This window comes from Hypanus sabinus, chromosome 2, assembly GCF_030144855.1.
Source record: "Hypanus sabinus isolate sHypSab1 chromosome 2, sHypSab1.hap1, whole genome shotgun sequence".
NCBI classification, from domain to species: domain Eukaryota; kingdom Metazoa; phylum Chordata; class Chondrichthyes; order Myliobatiformes; family Dasyatidae; genus Hypanus; species Hypanus sabinus.
In genome coordinates this window covers 86063791-86086662 of record NC_082707.1, presented here as the reverse complement: position 1 = coordinate 86086662, position 22872 = coordinate 86063791, and the positions used below count along the sequence as shown (strand labels likewise).

The 22872-nt window shown below is 38.0% G+C and overlaps 1 protein-coding gene and 1 long non-coding RNA gene across 18 annotated transcripts in view; one reads left to right on the top strand and one right to left on the bottom strand.

Annotated features, from left to right (window-relative positions):
* Nucleotides 1–22872, bottom strand: part of LOC132380680 (uncharacterized) — a 104437-nt gene that overhangs the window by 6785 nt on the left and 74780 nt on the right. The window contains exons 4-5 of one of the 2 annotated variants that reach the window (XR_009507842.1): nucleotides 2060–2115; nucleotides 1448–1590 (exon numbers count right to left, since the gene is read on the bottom strand). This is a non-coding gene — a long non-coding RNA (uncharacterized LOC132380680). The remainder of the gene's footprint in view (nucleotides 1–1447; nucleotides 1591–2059; nucleotides 2116–22872) is intronic. The other variant, XR_009507843.1, reaches the window with a different exon arrangement.
* LOC132380597 (complement C1q and tumor necrosis factor-related protein 9-like) overlaps nucleotides 1–22872 on the top strand; it is a 79005-nt gene that overhangs the window by 27384 nt on the left and 28749 nt on the right. For 2 of the 16 annotated variants that reach the window (XM_059949615.1, XM_059949607.1), the window contains exon 2: nucleotides 11077–11214. The exons of the other annotated variants lie outside the window; for them this stretch is intronic. The gene's annotated coding sequence lies outside the window, so the exon portion shown is untranslated. The remainder of the gene's footprint in view (nucleotides 1–11076; nucleotides 11215–22872) is intronic. 16 annotated transcript variants of the gene reach the window in all.

Here is a 22872-nt window from a genome sequence, read left to right as displayed (position 1 = left end):
TAAGAATTATTATAAAGCAAATCAACTTAGATTTATTGCATCTTTTTTTGATGAAGAAAAACTGGCATGGATTAGAATAGAATTAGATAAGATAGGAGAAAACATACCAGAAGATTTTATATATAAATGGGAATCCAAATGGATACGGGAAAAAAAAGATTCTCCTATATTAAGACACTTGATTGATTTATGGAATAAGGTAAATATGGACGTTGAGATGAAATCTTTATTAGCAAAAAGAACTTTAATTCAAAATAGGCTTATTCCTTTTACAATGGATAATAAACTTTTACATAATTGGTTCCAAAAGGGGATTAAATATATAGGTGATTGTTTTGAAGGAGGTATATTGATGTCGTTTGATCAATTAAAAAATAAATATAAAATATCAAACAACATTCTTTTCTGTTATTTTCAATTAAAGGCTTATTTATGAGAAAAGCTGGGACAAACAATGTTGATGCCAAAACCTAGTGAAATAGAAATATTAATTCAAAAAGGAAAAATTAAAAAAGTTACATCTTGTATGTATAATTTGATTCAGACAATTAAATCAGGAATTCATAAATCAAGACCAAAATGGGAATCTGCTTTGAATGTTCAAATTGATGGAAAAAACTGGTCAAGATTATGTTCTGATAGTATGAGAAATAGAATAAATGTTCGACTTAGATTAATACAATATAATTTTTTCCATCAATTATATATAACACCACAGAAAATAAATAGATTAAATTCAAATATGACTGACCAATGTTTTCGATGTAATCAAGAAATTGGTACTTTTTTACATTCTACTTAGTCTTGTTTTAAAATTCAACCATTTTCGATAAATTTAAGACTTTTATTGGAACAAATTACTAGAGTACAACTCCCACATAGTCCAGTATTATTTTTATTAGGAGACATTGAAGGGACAATACCGAAACTTAAATTGAATAAGTATCAGAAAAAAATTATAAAAATTGCATCGGCAGTAGCCAAAAAAGTTATCACAGTTACTTGGAAATCTGATTTATATTTAACTATGGATTGTTGGAATAATGAAATACATAGTTGTATTCCACTTGAAAAAAATTACATACAATTTAAGAAATGAATATGATATATTTTTGAAAATTTGGTTCCCATACTTACAAAAGATTGGATTAAATACATAGGTCCTTTGAAGATAAAATTATAAAGTAATTGGGGAAAGTAAAAATAAATATTAAATTTATTTTGAACTCCATGGAGCATGTGGGGTTCCTCCGATATCCAGGCAATCTTTCTCTTTTTTTCTTTCTTTAGATAAGGGTTAAGGGGGGGGGGAGGGTTAAGGGGAGGGGGGAGGGTTAATATTATTTTTCTCACTATTTTATCATCACATTTATTCTTCATAATTTTCTAAAATTAAATAAATAAATAAATAGATAGATAAATAAGAATTTAAAAAAAACAATCTCACCTGTTACAAACAAGAGAAAATCTACAGATGCTGGAAGTCCAAGCAACACACACAAAATGCTGAAGGAACTTGGCAGGCCAGGCACTGACTATGGAAAAGAATAGAGTTGACGTTTTGGGCTGAGACCCTTAATCAGGACATCACTGTAATCAAAATAGATGAAGAAAAATACAAATAGAGGCCGGAATCTAGATCAAAAGCTGGAATAACTCAGCAGGTCAAGCAGTATCAGTGGAGGTAAAAGGTGTAAATCGACCTGAAAATTGTAAGATTTTGTGTCTGGCATAATTTCACTTACAAATGATCTGTGATGTGAATATGAATGAACGGGACAGTAAAACTACATCTGTTGGAATCCCTGCAGCATCTCGTGACCTTGTTATCTCTGTCTCAGAGGCCAACGTAAGAACATCTTTTGTTGTGTATTTAAGTTATACTTAATGATATTGTGTGTGTGTGTGTATATACACACACACATATGTGGTAAGTATTCTTGTTCATTCAAATAATTTGTTACAAGTTATACGTATAAATATGTGAATTGCATACATCATGATGCTACCACATGATACCTAAGTGATTCACTTAAAGTAAACTTGAAGTTAGACTCACAGTTTGGACTCCCATGTCTTCCTTTGAATTAGTTGAACTGCAGCATAACATTTGAACTAAAAAAAAAACACAAGAAGAAATAGTTAATGCCATCGTTTTTACTTAAAGGCAGCAAATGGAAGAATTCAAGGGTTCATTAAAAAAAAAGCTGAAATGACTGGCTACATCGGAAAGATGGACGCATTTAATTACACAATGGTTAAATAAATTTTATATATTGAGCAAATTGAACAGTATTTTGAAGCAAATGCAATAGCCAATGAGAAATGAGTACCAATATTACTAAGTGTATTGAATTTAAAGGCATACAGTTTGCTTTGAAGTTTGACTGCTCCAACCAAATCAGCAGAAATGAGCTTTGCTGATATTATCAGAGTAATGCTGGAACATTTCGAACTGAAGCCATTGTTGATTACAGAACACTTTAGGCTTCATAAGTGTAATCAAAAGGAAGGGGAGTCCACTTCATCATCCGTGGCTGAATTGAAGAGATTGCCTGAGCATTGTCTGTTCAGTAATAGGCTTAATGGTGTATTGTGAGATTGTTTACTTTGTGGAATGTTACAAGAAAGCATTCAAAAACAGCTCCCAATTGAAGTACAACTTATATTTAAAAGAGCAGTTGAAATCACTATTTCAATGGAAATCACAGATAGAGATGCAATTGCGTTGCAGTCAGGAATGAACGTGAGCATGAACAAAATTGCAACATCTAAACAGAAATGGCTTGGCCAAACAAATTGTGTTACCTTTGTGGTAGGGACTCACATATACCAAATGTAAGTTTAAAGCAGAAAATGCAACAAAGTATGACACTTACACAGAGCATGCTGGGCAGAAAAATATAAATGGGCTGCACAGGATAAAAAGCAAAAAAGTCAGGTTATGTTTTCAAAAATAGAACTAATCTGCATGCTGTTGATGAAAAATCTGATAATGACGAAAGTGACACAGGACTATGTAGACTTGAGATTTATAGTATGAAATTAACAATAGACAAGCAATATGGCTTACGTCAAAAGTGAACAGCAAATTATTTAAAATGGAATTGGACACAGATTTTCCTGTTTCAGTCAATCCATGAAATTGGTTTGAATATCATTCCAAACATACTAAACTGGAGCCTGCAGATATCTAAATAAGAAATTATACTGGAGAAAAAAAAGCTCCTTATGAGATGACATTTGTAACCGTGAACTATAACAAGCCACATAGAGCGTGTATGTGGTCAAAACAGGAGGACCAGCATTGTGAGCCGAGACAAATGCAATATCATTGGAGATCAATCTACAATTTGCATGCCACATCCACTGCAATGAAGCCATCTGAAAGCAAATCCTGCATGCTGAATACCATGAACCGTTGGCCAAAATATGACAAACAAATTTTGGTGCCAACCTCTGCGCCCCTGGCTGGAAAGCACATTGGACCAAGGAAGGACTATGCAGCTCAGAGGCTCATGAAAGTGACAAAAACAGTGGTCCAGCCTCTAGAGATTTTGTAGGCAACATGTATGAAAAAGCATCTAATATGTTAATAAAGCAGTTACTTATGAAATGTGGTTTGGGAAACTGAGAAGTCTGAAGGTAGATAAGTCACCTGGACCAGATGGTGTACACCCCAGGGTTTCGAAAGAGGTTGTTGAAGAGATTGAGGAGGCATTAGTAATGATCTTTCAAGAATCATTAGATTCTGGAGTAGTTCCAGAAGACTCAAAAATTGCAAATGTCACTCCACTCTTCAAGAAAGGAGAGAGGCAGAAGAAAGAAAACTATAGGCCAGTTAGTCTGACTTCAGTCATTAGGAAGATATTGGAGCCGATCATTAAGGATAAGGTCTCAGGGCCTTTGGAGCCACATGATAAAATAGGCTGTAATCATCATAGTTTCCTCAAGGGAAAATCTTGTCTGATAAATCTGTTGGAATTCTTTGAAGAAGTAACAAGCAGGATAGACGAAGGAGAATCGGTGATGTACTGTATTTGGATTTTTAGAAGGCCTTTGACATGGCGCCACTCATGAGGCTGCTTAATAAGCTAAGAGTCTATGGCATTACAGAAAAGATTCTAGCTTGGACAAAGCAGTGGTTGATTGGCAGGAGGCAAAGAGTGGGAATAAATAGAGCCTTTTCTGGTTGGCTGCTGGTGATGAATTGTGTTCCACAGGGGTCTGTGTTGGAACAGGTTCTTTTTACATTACATGTCAATGATTTGGATGATGGAATTGATGATTTTGTTGTAGAGTTTGCAGACAATATGAAGATAGGTGGAGAGGCAGGTAGTTTTGAGGAAGTGGAGAGGCTACAGAAGAACTCAGTCAGATTAGGAGAACAGGCAAAAACAATTGCAGATTGAAGACCGGGAACTGTATGGTCATGAACTTTGGTAGAAGAAATGAAAGAGTATGGTCTAAATAGAGAGAAGATACAACAAAAAAACCTGATGCTTAAAGAGACTTGGGAGCCCTTGAGCAGAATTCCCTAAAGGTTAATTTGCAAGTTGAGTCTCTGGTGAGGAAGGCAAATGCAAAGTTGGCATTAATTTCAAGAGGACCAGAATATAAAAGCAAGGATATAAAGTTGAGACTCTATAAAGCACTTGTGAGGCCTCATTTGGGGTATTGTGAGGAGTTTTGGGCCCCTTATCTTAGAAAGAATGTGCAGAAAATGGAGAGGGTTCAAAGGAGGTTTATGAAAAGGAATCCAAGATTGACTGGCTTGTCATATGAAGAGCATTTGATGGCTCTGGGCCTGCATTCACTAGAATTCAGAAGAATGAGGGGTGACCTTATTGAAACCAATCGAATGGTAAAACTCCTTGATAGGATAAGGAGATGATGTTTTCTATGGTGGGAAAGTCTAAATTCAGAGGACATAGCCTCAGAATAGAGGGGTGTCCTTTCAGAATGGAGATGAGGAGGAATTTCTTCCACCAGAGAGTGAGGAACCTGTGGAATTCGCTGCCACAAGCAGCTGTGGAGGCTGTATTTATGTATATTTATGGTAAAGGTTGGTAGATTCTTGTTTGGTTAAGGCAGAAAGGATACAGGGAGAAAGCAGGAGACTGAGACTGAGAGGAAAATTAGATCAGCCTTGATGAAATGGCAGAGCAGATTTGATGGGCCAAATGGCTAAATTCTGCTCCTATATCTTATGGCTGCAAGAAGGTTGAAGGAGATTCAGGAAAGTTGCAAGCATTCAGCTTTTGTGAGTGTTAAAAAACAGAATTTACTCTGCGTGCATTAAAGTGGTTCCATTAACTTCAAGTGGGAGGCAAAAAGTTGTTTGTAAAAGTAGGTGCAAAGATCAAAACACAGCTGGCTGAACGGAAGACCAAAAAGAAAAGAGTCAATGGACATATGAAAAGAATATTGGTCAGATAATGTTGTGGAGAAAAAACCAAGTTGAGAGATCAGACCATGAAGAGAGCAATAGAAGGATTAATAAGAAAATATTCCAGTTAATTAGATGCATCTTCACAAGATCAAAATACCCAAACTAGAAGAAGAAAAATATCTGGAGTTGTCAGAACCACATCCTGCAGTGCCAGGACCTCCTACAACCACTGAGATTATTTTCATAGCCACAAGTCTCACCTGCCAAGCAGAGTGACTTCCCTTGTCAGGAATGATATTATCAACCAAAAGTAAGAAATCCTCCATAGTGATTAAATCATTAGGCCTGAATGGGACAATTTAAATTTTACTGTATTGTGGATGTCTGTATACAGTGGTTGTATTATATAGTATACAGTGTATTCAGTTGAGATTCATTCTCTAATGTGTTGGAGTTTGTAGCTAAGCAAGGAGGCGAGTTGTGTATTTAATATTTAACTAATATTGGAATAATATTGTAAATTGATCAATAAAGCATTCTTGTTCATTTAAATAATTCATTACAAGTTTCTGTATAAATACATGAATTGCATACATCATGACACTATCATGATCTATATGCATTCCTCACCTAAAGTAAATTCAAAGTTAGACTCACATTTTGGACTCCCATGTCTTCCTTTGAAATAATTTCATGTTTTGAAGTTAAAAGACATGCAGTAACATCTTTCGAGAGGGTAAACCCTTGAAAGGCATCAGGCCCCGATGCTGAACCTGGTAGGGCACTGAAAAACTATGCCACCCAACTGGCTAGAGTGTTCAAAGACATCTTCAATTTCTCACTGCTGCAGTCTGAGCTTCCTATCTGCTTCAAAAGGACGACAGTCATACCAGTACCCTAGAAGAGCAGGGTAGCCTCAACAATGCATAGTTGTACTCACATTTACTGTGATGAAGTGCTTTGAGAGAGTGGTCATTGTCAGAATCAACTTACACCTAAGCAAGAACCTGGATCCGCTGCAATTTACCTACTGTCACAATAGATCTACAGCGGGTGCAATCACACTGGCGCTCCATGCAGTTTTGGATCACCTGGACAACAGCAACAACCTACGTCAGGCTGTTTCTGATTACAGCTCAACACAGTCATAGCTACAGTACTAATTAACAAGCTCAAAACCTGGGCCTCTGTACCTCCCTCTGCAACTGAATCCTTGACTTCCTCATCGGGAGAGCACAGCTAGTGCAGATTGAAAATAACATCTCCTCCTCTCTGATAATCAACACTGGTGCACCTCAAGGGATCATACTTTGATGACTGTTCTACTCTATAGCCATAACTGTGTCGCGAGGCACGGATCAAATGGCATCTATAAATTTGCTGATGACACAACTATTGTTGGCAGAATTTCAGATGGTGATGAGAGGTGTACAGGATTGTGATAGATCAGTTGGCTGGGTGGTGTCACAATAATAACTTTGCACTCAACGTCAGTAAGGCCATGAAATTGATTGTGGACTTCAGGAAGGGGAAGTTGGGGGAATATACATCAGTCCTCATTGAGTGATCAGCAATAGAAAGGGTAAGCAGCTTCAAGTTCCTTGGTGACAATATCCTTGGTCTCCCCTGGGTCCAACATATTGATACAAGTACCAGAAGGCATGACTGCAGCTATATTTTGTTCGGAGTTGAAGGAGACTTGGTATGCCACCGAAGACTCTAGCAAATTTCTATGGACGTACCATACATAGCACTCTAACTGGTTGCATCATCATCTGGTATGGAGGGATGAATGCACAGAATTGGAAAACCTGCAGAAAATTGCGAACGCTGCCAGTTTCATCATGGGCATTGGCCTCCCCAGCATCGAAGACATCTTCAAAAGGTGGCATCCATCATTAAGGACACCCCCGTCACCCAGGACATGCCCTCTTCTGATTGCTGCTATCAAGGAGGAGGAGCAGGAGCCTGAGGACACACACTCAACATTTTAGGAACAGCTTCTTCACCCACCACCATCAGATTCCTGAATGGAAAATGAACCCATGTATACTGCCTCAGTGTTTTTCCTTTTTTTTGTTCTCTTTGTGCACTACTTATTTATTTTTACATATATACTTATTGTAATTTATAGTTTTGTTATTATTATGTATTGCAATATGCTGCTGCCACGACAATATATGGCAGTTATATTAAATCTGAAATCTGTGCTCTATTCCTGTGAAATTCAAAATTGAAGGGCTTGTTTTTAAGGTGGTACATTATCTAATTTCTTGGCCTCCAGTGTAATGCCTATTTCAATGCTAGATGCATACATTACTGAATTCATAGAAACAATTTAAATATTTAACAAACGGCCATCTGACCTGTGTTATTGATGATAACATTTATAATTCATTCAAACCACTGACTTCTTTATCTAACCGTTTCTGCAAATTCTTCAACTGCTTATAAAGTCTCCCCTTTAATGCATCTAATCCCTCTTAGTAGCAAATTTCACATCTCACTGCTCTGGGTGATGGTTGTTTCTGCATTCCTTGTTTGATTTCCTGCTGGTTGTCATATACTCATGACTCATAGTTTTGGTCATTCTGACTTATGAAAACATTTGTTCTCTAATTTTTTCAACATTGTTCCTCTAGTCCAAGAGAAGAAAGACTTAATTGCCTTTTCCTGATAGCACACTTTAAATTTCTGCCACCATCCTTGTAACGTATTTTGTACTCTTCATTCATTTCATTCCCAAACAAGTCATTTCAACCATCAAGCTCTCATTTTTATATTAATCCTGCTCCAACACATTTTATCTTCCCACATTACCATCAACTGTCCCTCTCTCACTTCACAAATTCTACCACTCATCTACACATTAGAAGCTTTTCACGGTGGAAAATTATACAATCTTTTGGGATCTGGGAGGAAACCAGAGCACCAGAAGAAAGTCATGTGTTAAGGAGACAGGCAAACTTTTCACAGAAAGCATCAGCAGTCCAGAATGGTAATGCTGGCATCATATTGGTATTTGCAAACACAGGATACTGTCATGATTTTACTGTGAGTGATCATTCTATGCCTGCACTCTAACCCATTTACAATTATAGCACATCACATGTTTTCCATCAAAAGTAGAGTATGTGTGTATAGTATTGTTATTTTAATGTTTGGAAGAATGTTTGTGAAACATCAAACATGCATAAAGCTGAGCATAGCATTAAAAAAATACAGAAACAAGCCATTCAACCATCATAGAACAGTACAGCACAGGGACAGGCCCTTTCACCCACAATGTTGTGCTGAAAGGTCAGTAATCTTCTGTGCCTTGGTGATTCAAATACTTGTTTAGTTGCTTTGTATATGTTGTGAGTGTCTGCATCCACCAGCTCTTAAAGACAGCACATTCAGATGCTAACCACTCTTTGTGTGAACAAACAATATTTCAGATCACCTCTAACCCACATCCTCTCAACCTAAACCAGTGCCCTCTTTTGTTAGATACGTCTGTCTTGGGGAAAAAAACAATTACTGTCTGCCCTATTTATCAGATTTGTAATTTTATGTAACTTTCTCGGGTCATCTCTCAGAACTCTTCACTCGTTTTTCCTTATAATTGTAATGCACCCATACAGGTAACATCTTCTCTGCATCGTCTCTATAACAATTATGCCTTTTCCTTAGTGTGGTGAACAGAACTGTACACAATACTCCAGATGTGGTCTGCCTCTAATCTGCCTTGACACTTCCTCCCTCACTACTATTCAGGGCCCACACAGTCCTTCCAGGTGAGGCAACACTTTACCTGTGAGTCTATTGGGATCATCTACTGTATCTGGTGCTCCTGATGTGGCCTCCTGTGTATTGGTGAGACCCAATGAAGATTGGGAGACTGTTTTGTTGAGCATCTTGATTCCATCCGCCAACCTAATTCTATAAACATCGATTTCTTGAACTTCTGGTAATTGCCTTCCCTCATCTCCTTCACCATTCCCCATTCCTGTTTCCCTCTCACACCTTATCTTCTTACCTGCCCATCACTTCCCTCTGGTTCTCCCCCCTCCCCTTCCCTTTCTTTCATGTTCTTCTGTCCTCTTCTATCAGATTCCCCCTTCTCAGCCCTTTATCTCTTTCACCAATCAACTTACCAGCTCTTTACTTCACCTCTCCCTTCTCCTATTCTCAACTATTATCTGCCACCTTATACCTTTTACTCTTCCCCACTCCACCTTCTTAGTCTGACTCCTCCCCCTTTTTTCCAGTCTTGATGAAGGGTCTCTGCCCAAAACATCGACTGTTTGCTCTTTTCCATAGGTGCTGCCTGATCCAGACTTCCTCTGGCATTTTGTGTGTTGCTATGGTTTCTTGAGAATGTGAGTAATAGAATCAGTAAGGGAGGACCAGTGGCTGTGATGTTTTTGAAGTTTTCAAAGTCTTCTACAAAGTCCTAAACAGGAAATAGGTAAATAAGGTTAGAGTACATGGAATTGAGATCCAGGGATAAGAGAGGAAGTAAATAGTATGAATAAATGGATCATTCTCTGTCTGTCTGTTTGTGATTTGTGGGGCACTGCAGGGATCTTAGGCCCCAGCTAGTCATAATTTGTATCAACAGTTTGGCCAAGGGAACTAAATGTCTGATTTCTAAGTCTGAAAGAGCACAACTGAGAAGAAAACATATTTTGATAGGTGAAGAAAGCTTTTGGTATGTTGGCCTTTATAAATCAGAGCATTGAGTATAAGAGTTGGGATTTAATGTTCAAATTGTACAAGGCATTGGTAAGGCCGAATTTGGAGTATTGTGTACAGTTCTGGTCACTGAATTATAGGAAACATGTCAACAAAATAGAGAGAGTACAGAGAAGATTTACTAGAATGTTACCTGGGTTTCAGCACCTAAGTTACAGGGAAAGATTGAACAAGTTAGGTCTTCATTCTTTGGAGCGTAGAAAGTTGAGGGGGACTTGATAGAGGTATTTAAAATTATGAGGGGGATAGTTAGAGTTGACGTGGATAGGCTTTTTCCATTGAGAGTAGGGGAGATTCAAACAAGGGGACATAAGTTGAGACTTAGGGGACAAAAGTTTAAGGGTAACATGAGGGGGAATTTTTTTACTCAGAGAGTGGTAGCTGTGTGGAATGAGCTTCCAGCAGAAGTGGTGAATGCAGGTTTGGTATTGTCATTTAAAGTAAAATTGGATAGGTATATGGACAGGAAAGGAATGGAGGGTTATGGGCTGAGTGCTGGTCAATGGGACTAGGTGAGAGTAAGTGTTCGGCATGGACTAGAAGGGCCGAGATGGCCTCTTTCCGTGCTGTAATTGTTATATGGTTATAAGGTTATATGATACAAAAGGGATATTTGGATAGAGCTGGAAACTGGTGCTGAGGTGGATGATTTGCCATGATCTTGATTAATAATGAGTCAGGCTCAATGGTTTACTGCTATACCTATTCTTGTTCTTGATGCATCATCAATAACTCTCAGAGACGGGAGGTGAACGATAGGCTTTTATTAGCTGCAAAAGAGACCACAACATCTTGGAAACTGAGGGAGGACCAGTGCCTCCAATCGCCTTTATACAGGGGTCTGTGGGAGGAGCCACAGGAGCAGTCAGCAGAGGGGCATGTCCAGACAGGTATATATAGTTTACCACAGTTCTTATCTAACTTATGTATTGTGTTCGGTTCAGGGTACCACAGTCTGGGATAATATGCAGAAGCTGGTGCTGTTCCCTTTTGAATAGAGGAGGTTGAAGGAAAGAAAATGAAAGTGGGAATCTTCCCATTTTCAGAAGGTCAAGATCCAGAGGACATACTATAGGTTGAAGGTAATTAACAAATAAAGCAAAAGTGACAAGAAGGGAATCTTTTATGCATGTATGTTTAGAGGCTGGAATACACTGCCAGGGATCATAGTAGCAGCATTATGTTGTGTGGTTTCAAAGTTCAAAGTACATTTGCCGTAGTTAGCACAATGCTATTACAGCCCAGAGTTCAGAGTTCAGTTCTGACACCATCTGTAAGGAGTTTGTATGTCCTTCCCTTGAGGGTGTGGGTTTCCTTCAGGTGCTGGGTTCCCTCCCACCTTTGAAAGACGTTCTGGTTAGTAGTTAATTTGATCATTATAATCTGTCCTGTGATTAGGCCAGGGTTAAATAGGTGGGTTGCTAAATTGGAAGAGCCTGTCCATGCTGTATCTCTGAATAAAGTACAATAAGTATACATCACCATATACTACACTGAGATTCATTTTCTTGCAGGTATTCATAATAGGACAAAGAAATACAATAGAATCAATGAAAAACTACACATCAGAATAGGAATTGGCATTTCATATTGAGGGAGGCGGGGAAGCCTATCAGGATATGCAGAATTATCATGGCAGGGTGAATCAGAAGCAGAATTTTGGGAGATTGGATCTAGGAGAGCAGGTGATCTCGACGTTTTGAAGGGCTTTTGAGGGAAGTAGACCACCAGCAGACAAATGGGATGAGCCTGGGTCAGACGGATGGGTCAGAGAGCCTGTTTCAATGCTTTATCAGCTGGAGATATTATTTAACACTGAGATTTTAAATAGTATTTACTGTTTTACCCTCAACAACTTCTCTTTCGATTCCGCCCCTCCCCCCCCCACAAGTTTCTGCAGATCAAATGGAAAGCTATGGCATAGCATATGCTATCTCTTCTGTCTGCTTGGTCTTCCCAGATACTCCTGGATAAATCAAATGTTACTTTCTTAGCTCTGGACTAGAATTTCTGAAAGTTTTAAGTTATTTGCTGTCATTCTTTGGTCATTCTTCTTTGTCCAGACTCTACCATCACTAGTCACTGATCTCCAAGCCAGCCTGCTCACCTAAATCCAAGCACCCAGAATACTGTCTCTGAGTTACTCTGCCACAATCGGTGAAAAACTACATATCAGAATAGGTATTGGCATTACCAATAGGTATTGATATTGGGGGAGGTAGAGAAACCCATCAGGACCTTTAAAATTAACGACAGTACCATTGAGCTTCTTATTTACATGCAACTTACATTATACAATCAGTTTCTTTAAAGAGTTGGCTGACATCTTGTATTTTTACAAAACACATCTTCCTTCTTGTTTAAGTGACAAAGCAATTCATAGTTCTATGCTCAAACCAGGTAGTGAGCACTTAGCTGGGAATTTAATTCAGAACGTACTTGAGAATACTGAGGTCTAAGAGTTGCATTACCTGTTCATGGTATTTTTCAGAAGTACAATCTGATATTTATGAAGTCCAACTTGGGAGTGTGAAACTGCACTGATTTTCTATCATTAAATTTGTTTGCATGGCTTCTCAAATTTATGATTATGACCTTTTCCATCAATTTCAATGAAAGAGAACAGCTACTAAGATTATTTTTATTTGTTATATTTATCTAAAAGATTTTTTTCTACTTTTTTCAATTTTTTAATATAATTTGGAGAGCTTTTGAATACTTCTGACAGCTTTGGCAAAAATATAGGTTTCAAACTGTTTGTGTTGAGACTTGTACTAGACTCCCATCCTCCCCATTTATGATAATATCCGTCACAGGAAGGTCCTGTAACAATGCAATGTCTTGACGCAACTACTAGAGGTGGCTTTTCTCAAAAAAATTCTCAGTGGAAAAACTGCAAGGTAAGTAGAATGTTCTCCTGGTCACAAGTAGGGCTACTGCTACATAATCTGGGCCAGTGTTTCAAAAATACTTTCTAAACACAGCAAACACGAAGAAATCTGCAGATGCTGGAAATTCAAGCAACACACACAAAATGCTGGTGGAACACAACAGGCCAGGCAGCATCTATAGGAAGAAGCACAGATGACGTTTTGGGCCAAGACCCTTCATCAGGACTAAATAAAAGAAGAGATAGTAAGAGATTTGAAAGTGTGATGGGGAGGGTGAGATCTGAAATGATAGGAGAAGACAGGAGGGGGCGGGCTACCCAGATGGAATATTAGGTGTTGTTCCTCCAACCTGAGTATGGATTCATCTGACAGTAGAGGAGGCCATGGATAGACATATCAGAATGGGAATGGGACGTGGAATTAAAATGTGTGGCCACTGGGAGATCCTGCTTTCTCTGGCAGACAGAGCGTAGGGGTTCAGCGAAACAGTCTTCCAGTCTGCATCGTGTCTCACCAACTATCAGAAGGCCGCACCAGACACAGTATATCACACCAGCCAACTCACAGGTGAAGTGACGCCTCACCTGGAAGGACTGTCTGGGGCCCTGAATGGTGGTGAGGGAGGAAGTGTAACGGCAGCTTCCAACCTGATGACATGAACATTGATTTCTCTAACTTCTGTTAATGCCTCTCCTCTCCTTCTTACCCCATTCCTTATTTATTGATTTAATTATTATTCCTCCAGTTTTTTTCTCTGTCTACCATTCTCACTATCACTCCTTGCCTGTTCTCCATCTCCCTCAGGTGCTCCCCTCCCCCTTTCTTTCTCCCTCGGCCTTCCGTCCCATGATCCTTTCCCTTCTCCAGCTCTGTAACCCTTTTGCCAATCACCATTCCAGCTCTCAGCTTCACCCCACCCCCTCCGGTCTTTCCCTATCATTTTGGATTTCCCCCTTGACCTCCTACTTTCAGATCTCTTACTATCTTTTCTTTCAGTTAGTCCTGACAAAGGTCTCGGCCCAAAACGTTGACTGTACTTCTTCCTATAGATGCTGCCTGGCCTGCTGTGTTCCACCAGCATTTTGTGTGTGTTTCTAAATACAGGCCCTTTTAGGAATACTGAGCATGATGTCTTTATAATATTTGATTGAGATGTGGTCTCCAGCTGAATATTTAACAAGCTTAGGATGATCAATGTTGAATATAATTCTGCCCAATACATGAAACATAATTATAGTTGTGTTTGAGCATAGCATATATTAAGAATGTTGAAGATGGCTTTTTGACTGGATACCAATACATAAAATCTTCCTAAGATTAAGAAAATCTTCTGCAATTGTTGAAATATCAATGACCTAATTAAAATGTCAACTTTACTTGTTTAATTGATCCATATAATTTGGACTTCAAAACAAGACTGCCTGAAATAATCTGTTGATGAAATAACCTGAAATAATCTGTTTGAGGGTACAGAATCTTTATGTTCCTGTTAGGTTGAAAGGTTAAAAGTTTGAAAGCACCATGGTTTTCAAGGGATATTGGAAACCTGGTTCGGAAAAAGAGAGAGATCTACAATAAATATAGGCAGCATGGAGTAAATGAGCTGCTCGAGGAATATAAAGAATATAAAAAGAATCTTAAGAAAGAAATTAGTAAAGATAAAAGAAGATATGAGGTTGCTTTGGCAAGTAAGGTAAAAATAAATCCAAAGGGTTTCTCCAAAGGGGGAGATTTTGAACAATTTCTTTTCATCGGTATTCACTAAGAAGAAGGTAAGGTAAGGGAAACAAGTAGGGTAGTTATGGAAACTATGATGATTAAAGAAGAGGAAGTACTAGATCTTTTAAAGAATATAAAAGTGGATAAGTCTCCAGGTCCTGACAGGATATTCCATAGGACCTTGAGGGAAGTTAGTGTAGAAATAGCAGGGGCTCTGACAGAAATATTTCAAATGTCATTAGAAACAGGGATGGTGCTAGAGGATTGGAGTATTGCTCATGTGGTTTCATTGTTTAAAAAGGGTTCTAAGAGTAAACCTAGCAATTATCGGCCTGTAAGTTTGATGTCAGTGGTGGTTAAATTAATGGAAAGTATTCTTAGAGATGGTATATATAATTACCTGGATAGACTGGGTTTGATTAGGAGCAGTCAACATGGATTTGTGTGTGGAAGGTCATGTTTGACAAATCTTATTGAATTTTTTGAAGAGGTTACTAGGGAAGTTGACAAAGGTAAAGTAGTGGATGTTGTCTACATGGACTTCAGTAAGGCCTTTGACAAGGTTCCGCACAGAAGGTTAGTTAGGAAGGTTCAATCATTAGGTATTAATATTGAAGTAGTAAAATGGATTCAACAGTGGCTGGATGGGAGATGCCAGAGAGTAGTGGCGGATAACTGTTTGTCAGATTGGAGGCCGGTGACTAGTGGTGTGCCTCAGGGATCTGTACTGGATCCAATATTGTTTGTTATATACATTAATGATCCGGATGATGGGGGGTAAATTGGATTAGTAAGTATGCAGATGATACTAAGATAGGTGGCGTTGTGGATAATGAAGTAGGTTTTCAAAGCTTGCAGAGAGATTTAGGCCAGTTAGAAGAGTGCGCTGAAAGATGACAGATAAAGTTAATGCTGATGAGTGTGAGGTGCTACATTTTGATAGGAATAATCCAAATAGGACATACATGGTAAATGGTAGGGCATTGAGGAATGCAGTAGAATAGAGTGATCTAGGAATAATGGTGCATAGTTCCCTGAAGGTGGAATCTCATGTGGATAGGGTGGTGAAGAAAGCTTTTGGTATGCTGGCCTTTATAAATCAGAGTATTGAGTTTAGGAGTTGGGATGTAATGTTAAAATTATACAAGGTATTGGAGAGGCCAAATTTGGAGGATTGTGTACGGTTCTGATCACCGAGTTATAGGAAAGATGTCAACAAATTAGAGACAGTACAAAAAAGATTTACTAGAATATTACCTGGGTTTCAGCACCTAAGTTACAGAGAAAGATTGAACAAGTTAGGTCTTTATTCTTTGGAGCATAGAAGGTTGAGGGGGGACTTGATAGAGGGATTTAAAATTATGAGGGGGATAGATAGAGTTGATGTGGATAGGCTTTTTCCATTGAAAGTAGGGGAGATTCAAACAAGACATGAGTTGAGAGTTAAGGGGCAAAAGTTTTGGGGTAACACGAGGGGGAACTTCTTTACTCAGAGAGTGGTAGCTCTATGGAACGAGCTTTCAGTAGAAGTGGTAGAGGCAAGTTCGATTTTGTCATTTTTAAAAAAAATTGGATAGGTATATGGACAGGAAAGGAATGGAGGGTTATAGGCTGAGTGCAGGTAGGTGGGACTAGGTGAGAGTAAGCATTCAGCATGGACTAGAAGGGCCTAGTTGGCCTGTTTCCATGCTGTAGTTGTTATATGGTTATATGAAGTGGGACATTTAAAGGTAGATTTAATTATGAGAAAGAAATTAGTATATTGTTAAATTTTCTCAATTGAATAAATGGAATATTGGTTAAGATGATTATATAAATGGGATAAATTAAGAACAAAGATAGAAATGTACAAATAAAATGAGATTATCACCAGATGGAACATTTTCAAGACATCAAGATAGACAGATAAGAGATGGCAGAGGCTCTAATCATAATTTCTGGGCTGTTAATTACAACCCTTCACAAATATTTTATTTGCACTTGTGAATATCTGAAAGGTGTAGAAAAAAGTTGCTAAGTTTCATTAAAACATAGTTTTCCTTCTATAGTCCAAACTACATTATTTCCATGATTTCACTTTCTTTGTTTGAAATATCCTGATAACATGTGGAATATAAATACAGAATCTTCTTTCTTTGGGATCACTTCAGTGGGCCCCAGTGGCTCTCTGAATATGCATGCACCATAACTTTCCTCAGCTTGTCAGCTTTATTGCATCAAAGTTCAAAGTAAAAGTTACTATCAGAGCAGATGCCTGTCACCACATAAAACTCTGAGAATCTTTTTCTGCGGGCATAGAAAAACAGTTACTGTAAACAGGACCAATGGACAACAAAATGTGTAAATGCAGATTTAAATAATTAGTAATAAATAATGAGCATGAAATAACAAGATAAAAGAGTTCTAAAATGAGTATGCTTATCCTCTTTTGTTCAAGAGCCTGATGGTCATCGAAATATTAGCCAACAACTTGTATAAGGCATTCTACAAGACATTGGTTAGGCCTAATTTAGAATATTGTGTGCAGTTTTGGTCATCTATCTACAGGAAAGATGTAAATAAGGTTAAAAGAGTACAGAGAAAATGTACAAGGATGTTGCTGGATCTGGAGGACCTGAGTTATAAGGAAAGATTGAATAGATTAGGACTTTGTTCCTTGTAGAAGACTGAAAGGAGATTTGATAGAGGTATACAAAATTATGAAGGGCGTAGATAGGGTAAATTCAAGCAGGTTTTTTCCATTGAGGATGAGTGGGACTACAACCAGAGGTCATGGGTTAAGGGTGAAAGGTGAAAAGCTTAAGGGGAACTTGATAGGAAACCTCTTCACTCTGAGGGTCATGAGAGTGTGGAATGAGCTGCTAGCACAAGTGGTTCATGTAAGCCTGATTTCAACATTTAAGATAACTATGGATGGTAAGTATATGGAGGGCAATGTCCTGGTGCAGGTGGATGGAAGTAAGCAGCTTAAATGGTTTGTCAAGAACTAGATGGGCTGAAGGGCCTGTTTCTTTGCCGTACTTCTCTATGATTCTTTCTAACTCATTGTTTGAGTTTTCAGTGAATAAGTCACTTGGATAAATTACCTAAAGAAATCTGAAATGATAAACTGGATGAGCCACAAATGGTATTTGAAATAGCTACTTACTTGAGCTGCTATGTGGTGTCTGTTTGATATGCATCCTCTTGCCAAGCAAGAGTCAATTACTTCCTGAAAGGAATAAGCAACATAGCAGAATAAACCTCATGACCCTGCAAGTTTCACTGAGTCTGATCCAGCAATACATCTGAAGAGAACCTTAACATAAGATACAAGTGAGTTTTCTTGCTTTTGAAGGAGAGCATGATCTTGCCCACTCTGAAGCTTCATAGATATGTTTTAGGGAGCTCAGTATCTTATAAGCCCAGAGGTGGCAAGGTGCAGCACACCACTTGTGAAATTTAACTTGTGAGCTATTATATTTTGCCCCCTGATTAGAAGACTTAGTTCTTTTTACTTTGATTTTTGTCAGGGATATTTTCAGTCCAGTTTCATCCTAATACTCTCAAAACATATTTTGACCCTAATTGTACTATTCAAATAAAATTCAAGTTTAATTATCATTCAATCATACACGAACACAGCCGAACGAAACAGCGTTCTTCTAAGGCCAAGGTGCAAAATGTGAACAGCACATTCCCAATAGTGAACACACACGCAATCGTGCAAAAAATCATATATATAGCCCAAGTCCCTGAGTAATATTTGATTGTGCAGTTCGCGGCAGTGTGCAGTCAAACACGCATGCAATCCAGCTTGTCATTCCACTGACCGAACACTGGAGGGCTAAACCAATGGGAGGCGATAGCCCCTAACTGGGCATGAACGCCATGCTACACCGCCTCCGGTGTCTCTTCTCCTGCACTGCAGCAGCAGGCAAGTCCACAGCTTGAGGCCTAGTCCCCTTTATGACAGTTTCCCTGCTGTCTGTTGTGCCACCAAACAAGAGAAGCAGGCCTGCAACCTCTTACAGCATCAAAATCCAACAGGGTCTTGTGATCACAAGAGAATCATCCAAGACAATCACCCATGGTTGCACTTCACACTGCCTTCGCACACCAACTCCGATGCCTTCCTGTAGCAAGCAGCAACATGGACTACACCCAGTCCAGCACCTCTGCCAATGAGCAGCTCATTGATGCTTCATTTTCATGTCCTTTGTTGATCAGTTGTAACTATTTTCTTCCTCACTGCAGAAAGTTCTGTAGGATAAGTGATCTAAAAGATTCATCTTAGTATATAAAAAAAGTGTTTGACCATTGAAGTATCCTAAATAAGTGTATGTTTATGTCTGTGCAACATTACTCTGATTGTATACTCACTGAACTTAAAATATTCACAATAAGTACACATCTCTGTTATAAAGGACAGTTCTAACATTGTACCAAGTGGTACAATCTGCTAGTTCAAAATAATCTTATATCACCAAACATTTTAACCTAATCTCTTGGTTCACTAGCCTTCCATGACAATTAGCATTGAAGGCATTTCCAGGTGCAGTTGGGAATGTTGGAGGAGTTTCCTTTGAAAGGGGTAGTCACAAATACCAAAACAATTATCAATTAATGTAAATTTTAATACAAGTGGATTAAAGCAAAACTATGTAGCCTGTCACATGTAGCTGAGAGATATAATAGTAAATATACAGATGACATACAGAAGAGAAGGCTTGATAAAATCAGCTAAGATGTCTGATTTGGCAGAATGCACTTGATGCTCAGTGAATAAGTATTTCAGGACCAATGAGGATTATAGCTCCTCAGTATAGTCCTGTAAACCTGTGCATCAGAAATTGCTGAACCACCACTTATCCTGTTTAACCCCACCTTCCCTGTCAAGATATTTTAATACTCACTCACTGGTCACTTTATTAGGCATGCTTGTACACCTGCTCATTAATGCAAATATCTAATCAGGAACTCAGTGCATAAAAACACGCAGACATGATCAAGAAGTTCAGTTAATGTTCAGACCAAACTTAAGAATGGGGAAGAGAAGTGATTTTGACTGTGAAATAATTGTTGGTGGCAGATTTGGTGGTTTGAGTATCTCAGAAACTGCTGAACTCCTGGGATTTTCATGCACAACAGTCTCTAGAGTTCACAGAGAATGGTGTGAAAAGCAAAAAGCATCCCGTGAGCAGCAGGTCTTTCAGTGAAAACACCTTGTTAGAGGTTAGAGAAGAATTGTCAGACTGGTTCAAACTGACAAGAAGGTGACTGTAACTCAAATAACTACACGTTACTACAGGCAGGTCAGGCAGGATGAAGAGTCTTTGACCTGAAACATTAACTTTAACCCCAGATACCTCCTGACCAGCTGAGTAAGCCCAGCATCTGGAGTTTATATTTTTGTTGTTCATAGCAGTATCCTTAAGCATTGTCTTTGTATATTCTCACTTTTGGAGAGATTCTTATCAACATGCATGCTTTTATTGATCAAATAAAAGCTTGATCCATCTATATCTCCAGTCTCTGAGGGGCATCTTTATCTGCATAATGTTCTGACTTTGAGGTGAGTAAAATTGTACTAAACACTGACATCATCATGATGCTGAATTTTAATTTTATATACAGTCAATACCCATACAGATTTTTTACTCAGTGATCACTTTATTAGGTACACCTTCTCATTAATGCAAATAGCTAATCTGTTATTAGTTATTAGCTAATGAGTTATTAGCAACTCAGTGCAAAAAAACATGTAGACATGGTCAAGAGGTTCAGTTGTTGTTCAGACCAAACATCAGAGTGTAGAAGAAATGTGATCTCTGTGACTTTGAATGTGGAACGATTGTTGGTGCCAGACAGGATGATTTGAGTATTTAAATCAGTTCTGTGGTTTTCACACACAACAATCTTGAATTACATAAGAATAATGTGAAAAACAACAAAAAAAATCCAGTGAGTGGCAATTCTGTGGGCAAAAATGCCTTGCTAATGTGAGAAGTCAGTGGAGAATGGCTCAACTAATTCAAGCTGTTAAGAAGGCAACAATAACTCACATGACCATGTGTTACAACAGTGACATGCAGAAGAGCATAGCATATCCACCTTGAAGCAGATGGGCTACAGCAGCAGAAGATTACAAATGTACACTCAGTAGTCACTCTATTAGATACTGGCAAGGCCGCTGAGTCAATGAAACTAGTATCCATGTAAAATATTACTATAATAATAGTGACAGTGTAAATCTACTCCAGACAATTATAGCTCTTTTGAGTATTTATAAATAATTTTTAAAAACTCACCAATAGTTAACATACCTGTTTTATGATTTATAAATACCCATAGTTGAATGATAAATGAAAAAAAAATTGACCTCAAACTCTTGAACCAGAGGTAAGGTAGAAGTGGCTGTCCTCAACATCAAGACATTTTATGCCTAAGCACAGCCCCAAGAAGTCCAGGGAGGTGAGCAAAGCTTTAGGGAAATCATATTTTCCCTGTGTTATACATGCTTCTAGGACACATAATAAGGTCTTGAAACTATTATCAGGCAGTTAGTAACACACACCATCCATTGTATTTCAATATTTTCTTCAGTGTATTTAAAATCATGTAATAGTTAGGAAATAATAATACTAATCTGTAAAATAATAGTAGATGCCATGCATTAAAATTTAATTGCATTGACTTTCTGGTAGAAATTGATCCTCAGTAATATAATAAAATTATACACCATATCGCCGTGTACAATAGGGTAATATTCTTAACTCCACAGTGGTCTATTTGCAAGGCTGATGATTGGCTCACTCTGCATGACATTAAGAAATACAATCCTAACATATTCAAGCTTTCCTTATAATCCAGCAACATCATTGCAAATTTTCTCTGCCCTCTTTCAACCTTGTTTACATCTTTCCTGCAGGTTGATGACCGAAACTGCAAACAAGACTCCAAATTAGGCCTCACTAACCTCTTATACAACTTCAACATAATATTCCATCTTCTATACGCAATACATTGATTTATGAAAGCTAATGTGCCAAAAGCCTTCTTTCAGATAAGAAGTTAAAGTTTATGTTCCCATCTGCCCATTTGTTTGGATCTTCAAGTTTATCTTAATGGTATTGGAAAAAGAGCAGAATATCTTTCCAGGTGGCCTGAACAATATTTATCCTTTAACTATTACCATCTAAAAGGTGGATTATCATCTTTTGCTGTTAAATTAGATTCAGTTCTGTGCTCTCTACATTGCATTAGTGATTACACCTCAAAAGTATTTAATTGATTGTGAAATTCTTCAAAATTTTTCAGGAATGCAATTTGTTTCTTTCTTTAACTGTGCTATATCTGATGTGATTATCCCATGAGGTTACCCTGCTGCACTGTGTGTGCTTATTCTCTTCTATGTGGGACTCTTCTCTGTTTATACTCTGCTAGAGACAGAAGCAGACAATGGCTATCCATATTGAGGAATTGTGAACTAGGATTTGATAGATCAGAGGTGAGAGAGGTTGCTGAACAAAGGGCAGATTTTCCTCATACCCTCTTAGCAAGTGTAAGTTTATGGTAGGTAGAACCTGCCAAGATATGGATGTAGAATTTTTGTCTTCCACATTCCTTATAGGAGGTTGTTTGGAGAGAAACAAGCAACTTACTTGTAAGTGAAATAGAACTAACTGGAATTTGTTAATGAAGAAGATGGTGTGGCAGTTTAAGGTAAGTTCAGAAAAACAATCATGTACTTGGGAATGTTATTCAATAAATGGCTTGTACATTTATACTGGATAAAAGAATATTAACCCAATCAAATCAGGTCTGCAGGAAGATAAATTATTCTAGGCCTAGATGAGAAAAATTGCAACCTAAGCAGATTATTTTATTCTGGTGTAGCTCACTAAATTAACAGCAACTCCTGACTATTCACTTGCATGGAATAAAGGTCAGCTGCCTTAATTGTTTTACTTTAAAGTGTCACTTTTAGTAAATAATAAATGATTAATAATACTGCCTGCTTTACCATGATATGTACCACCATTCTTATGAAATTGCCTCCAAAATTAATTTACTTTATTACAAACATTGTCCACTAATCACTTTTCTTTCACTTTCTCTCTCTCTCTCTCACAAACACACACACACACA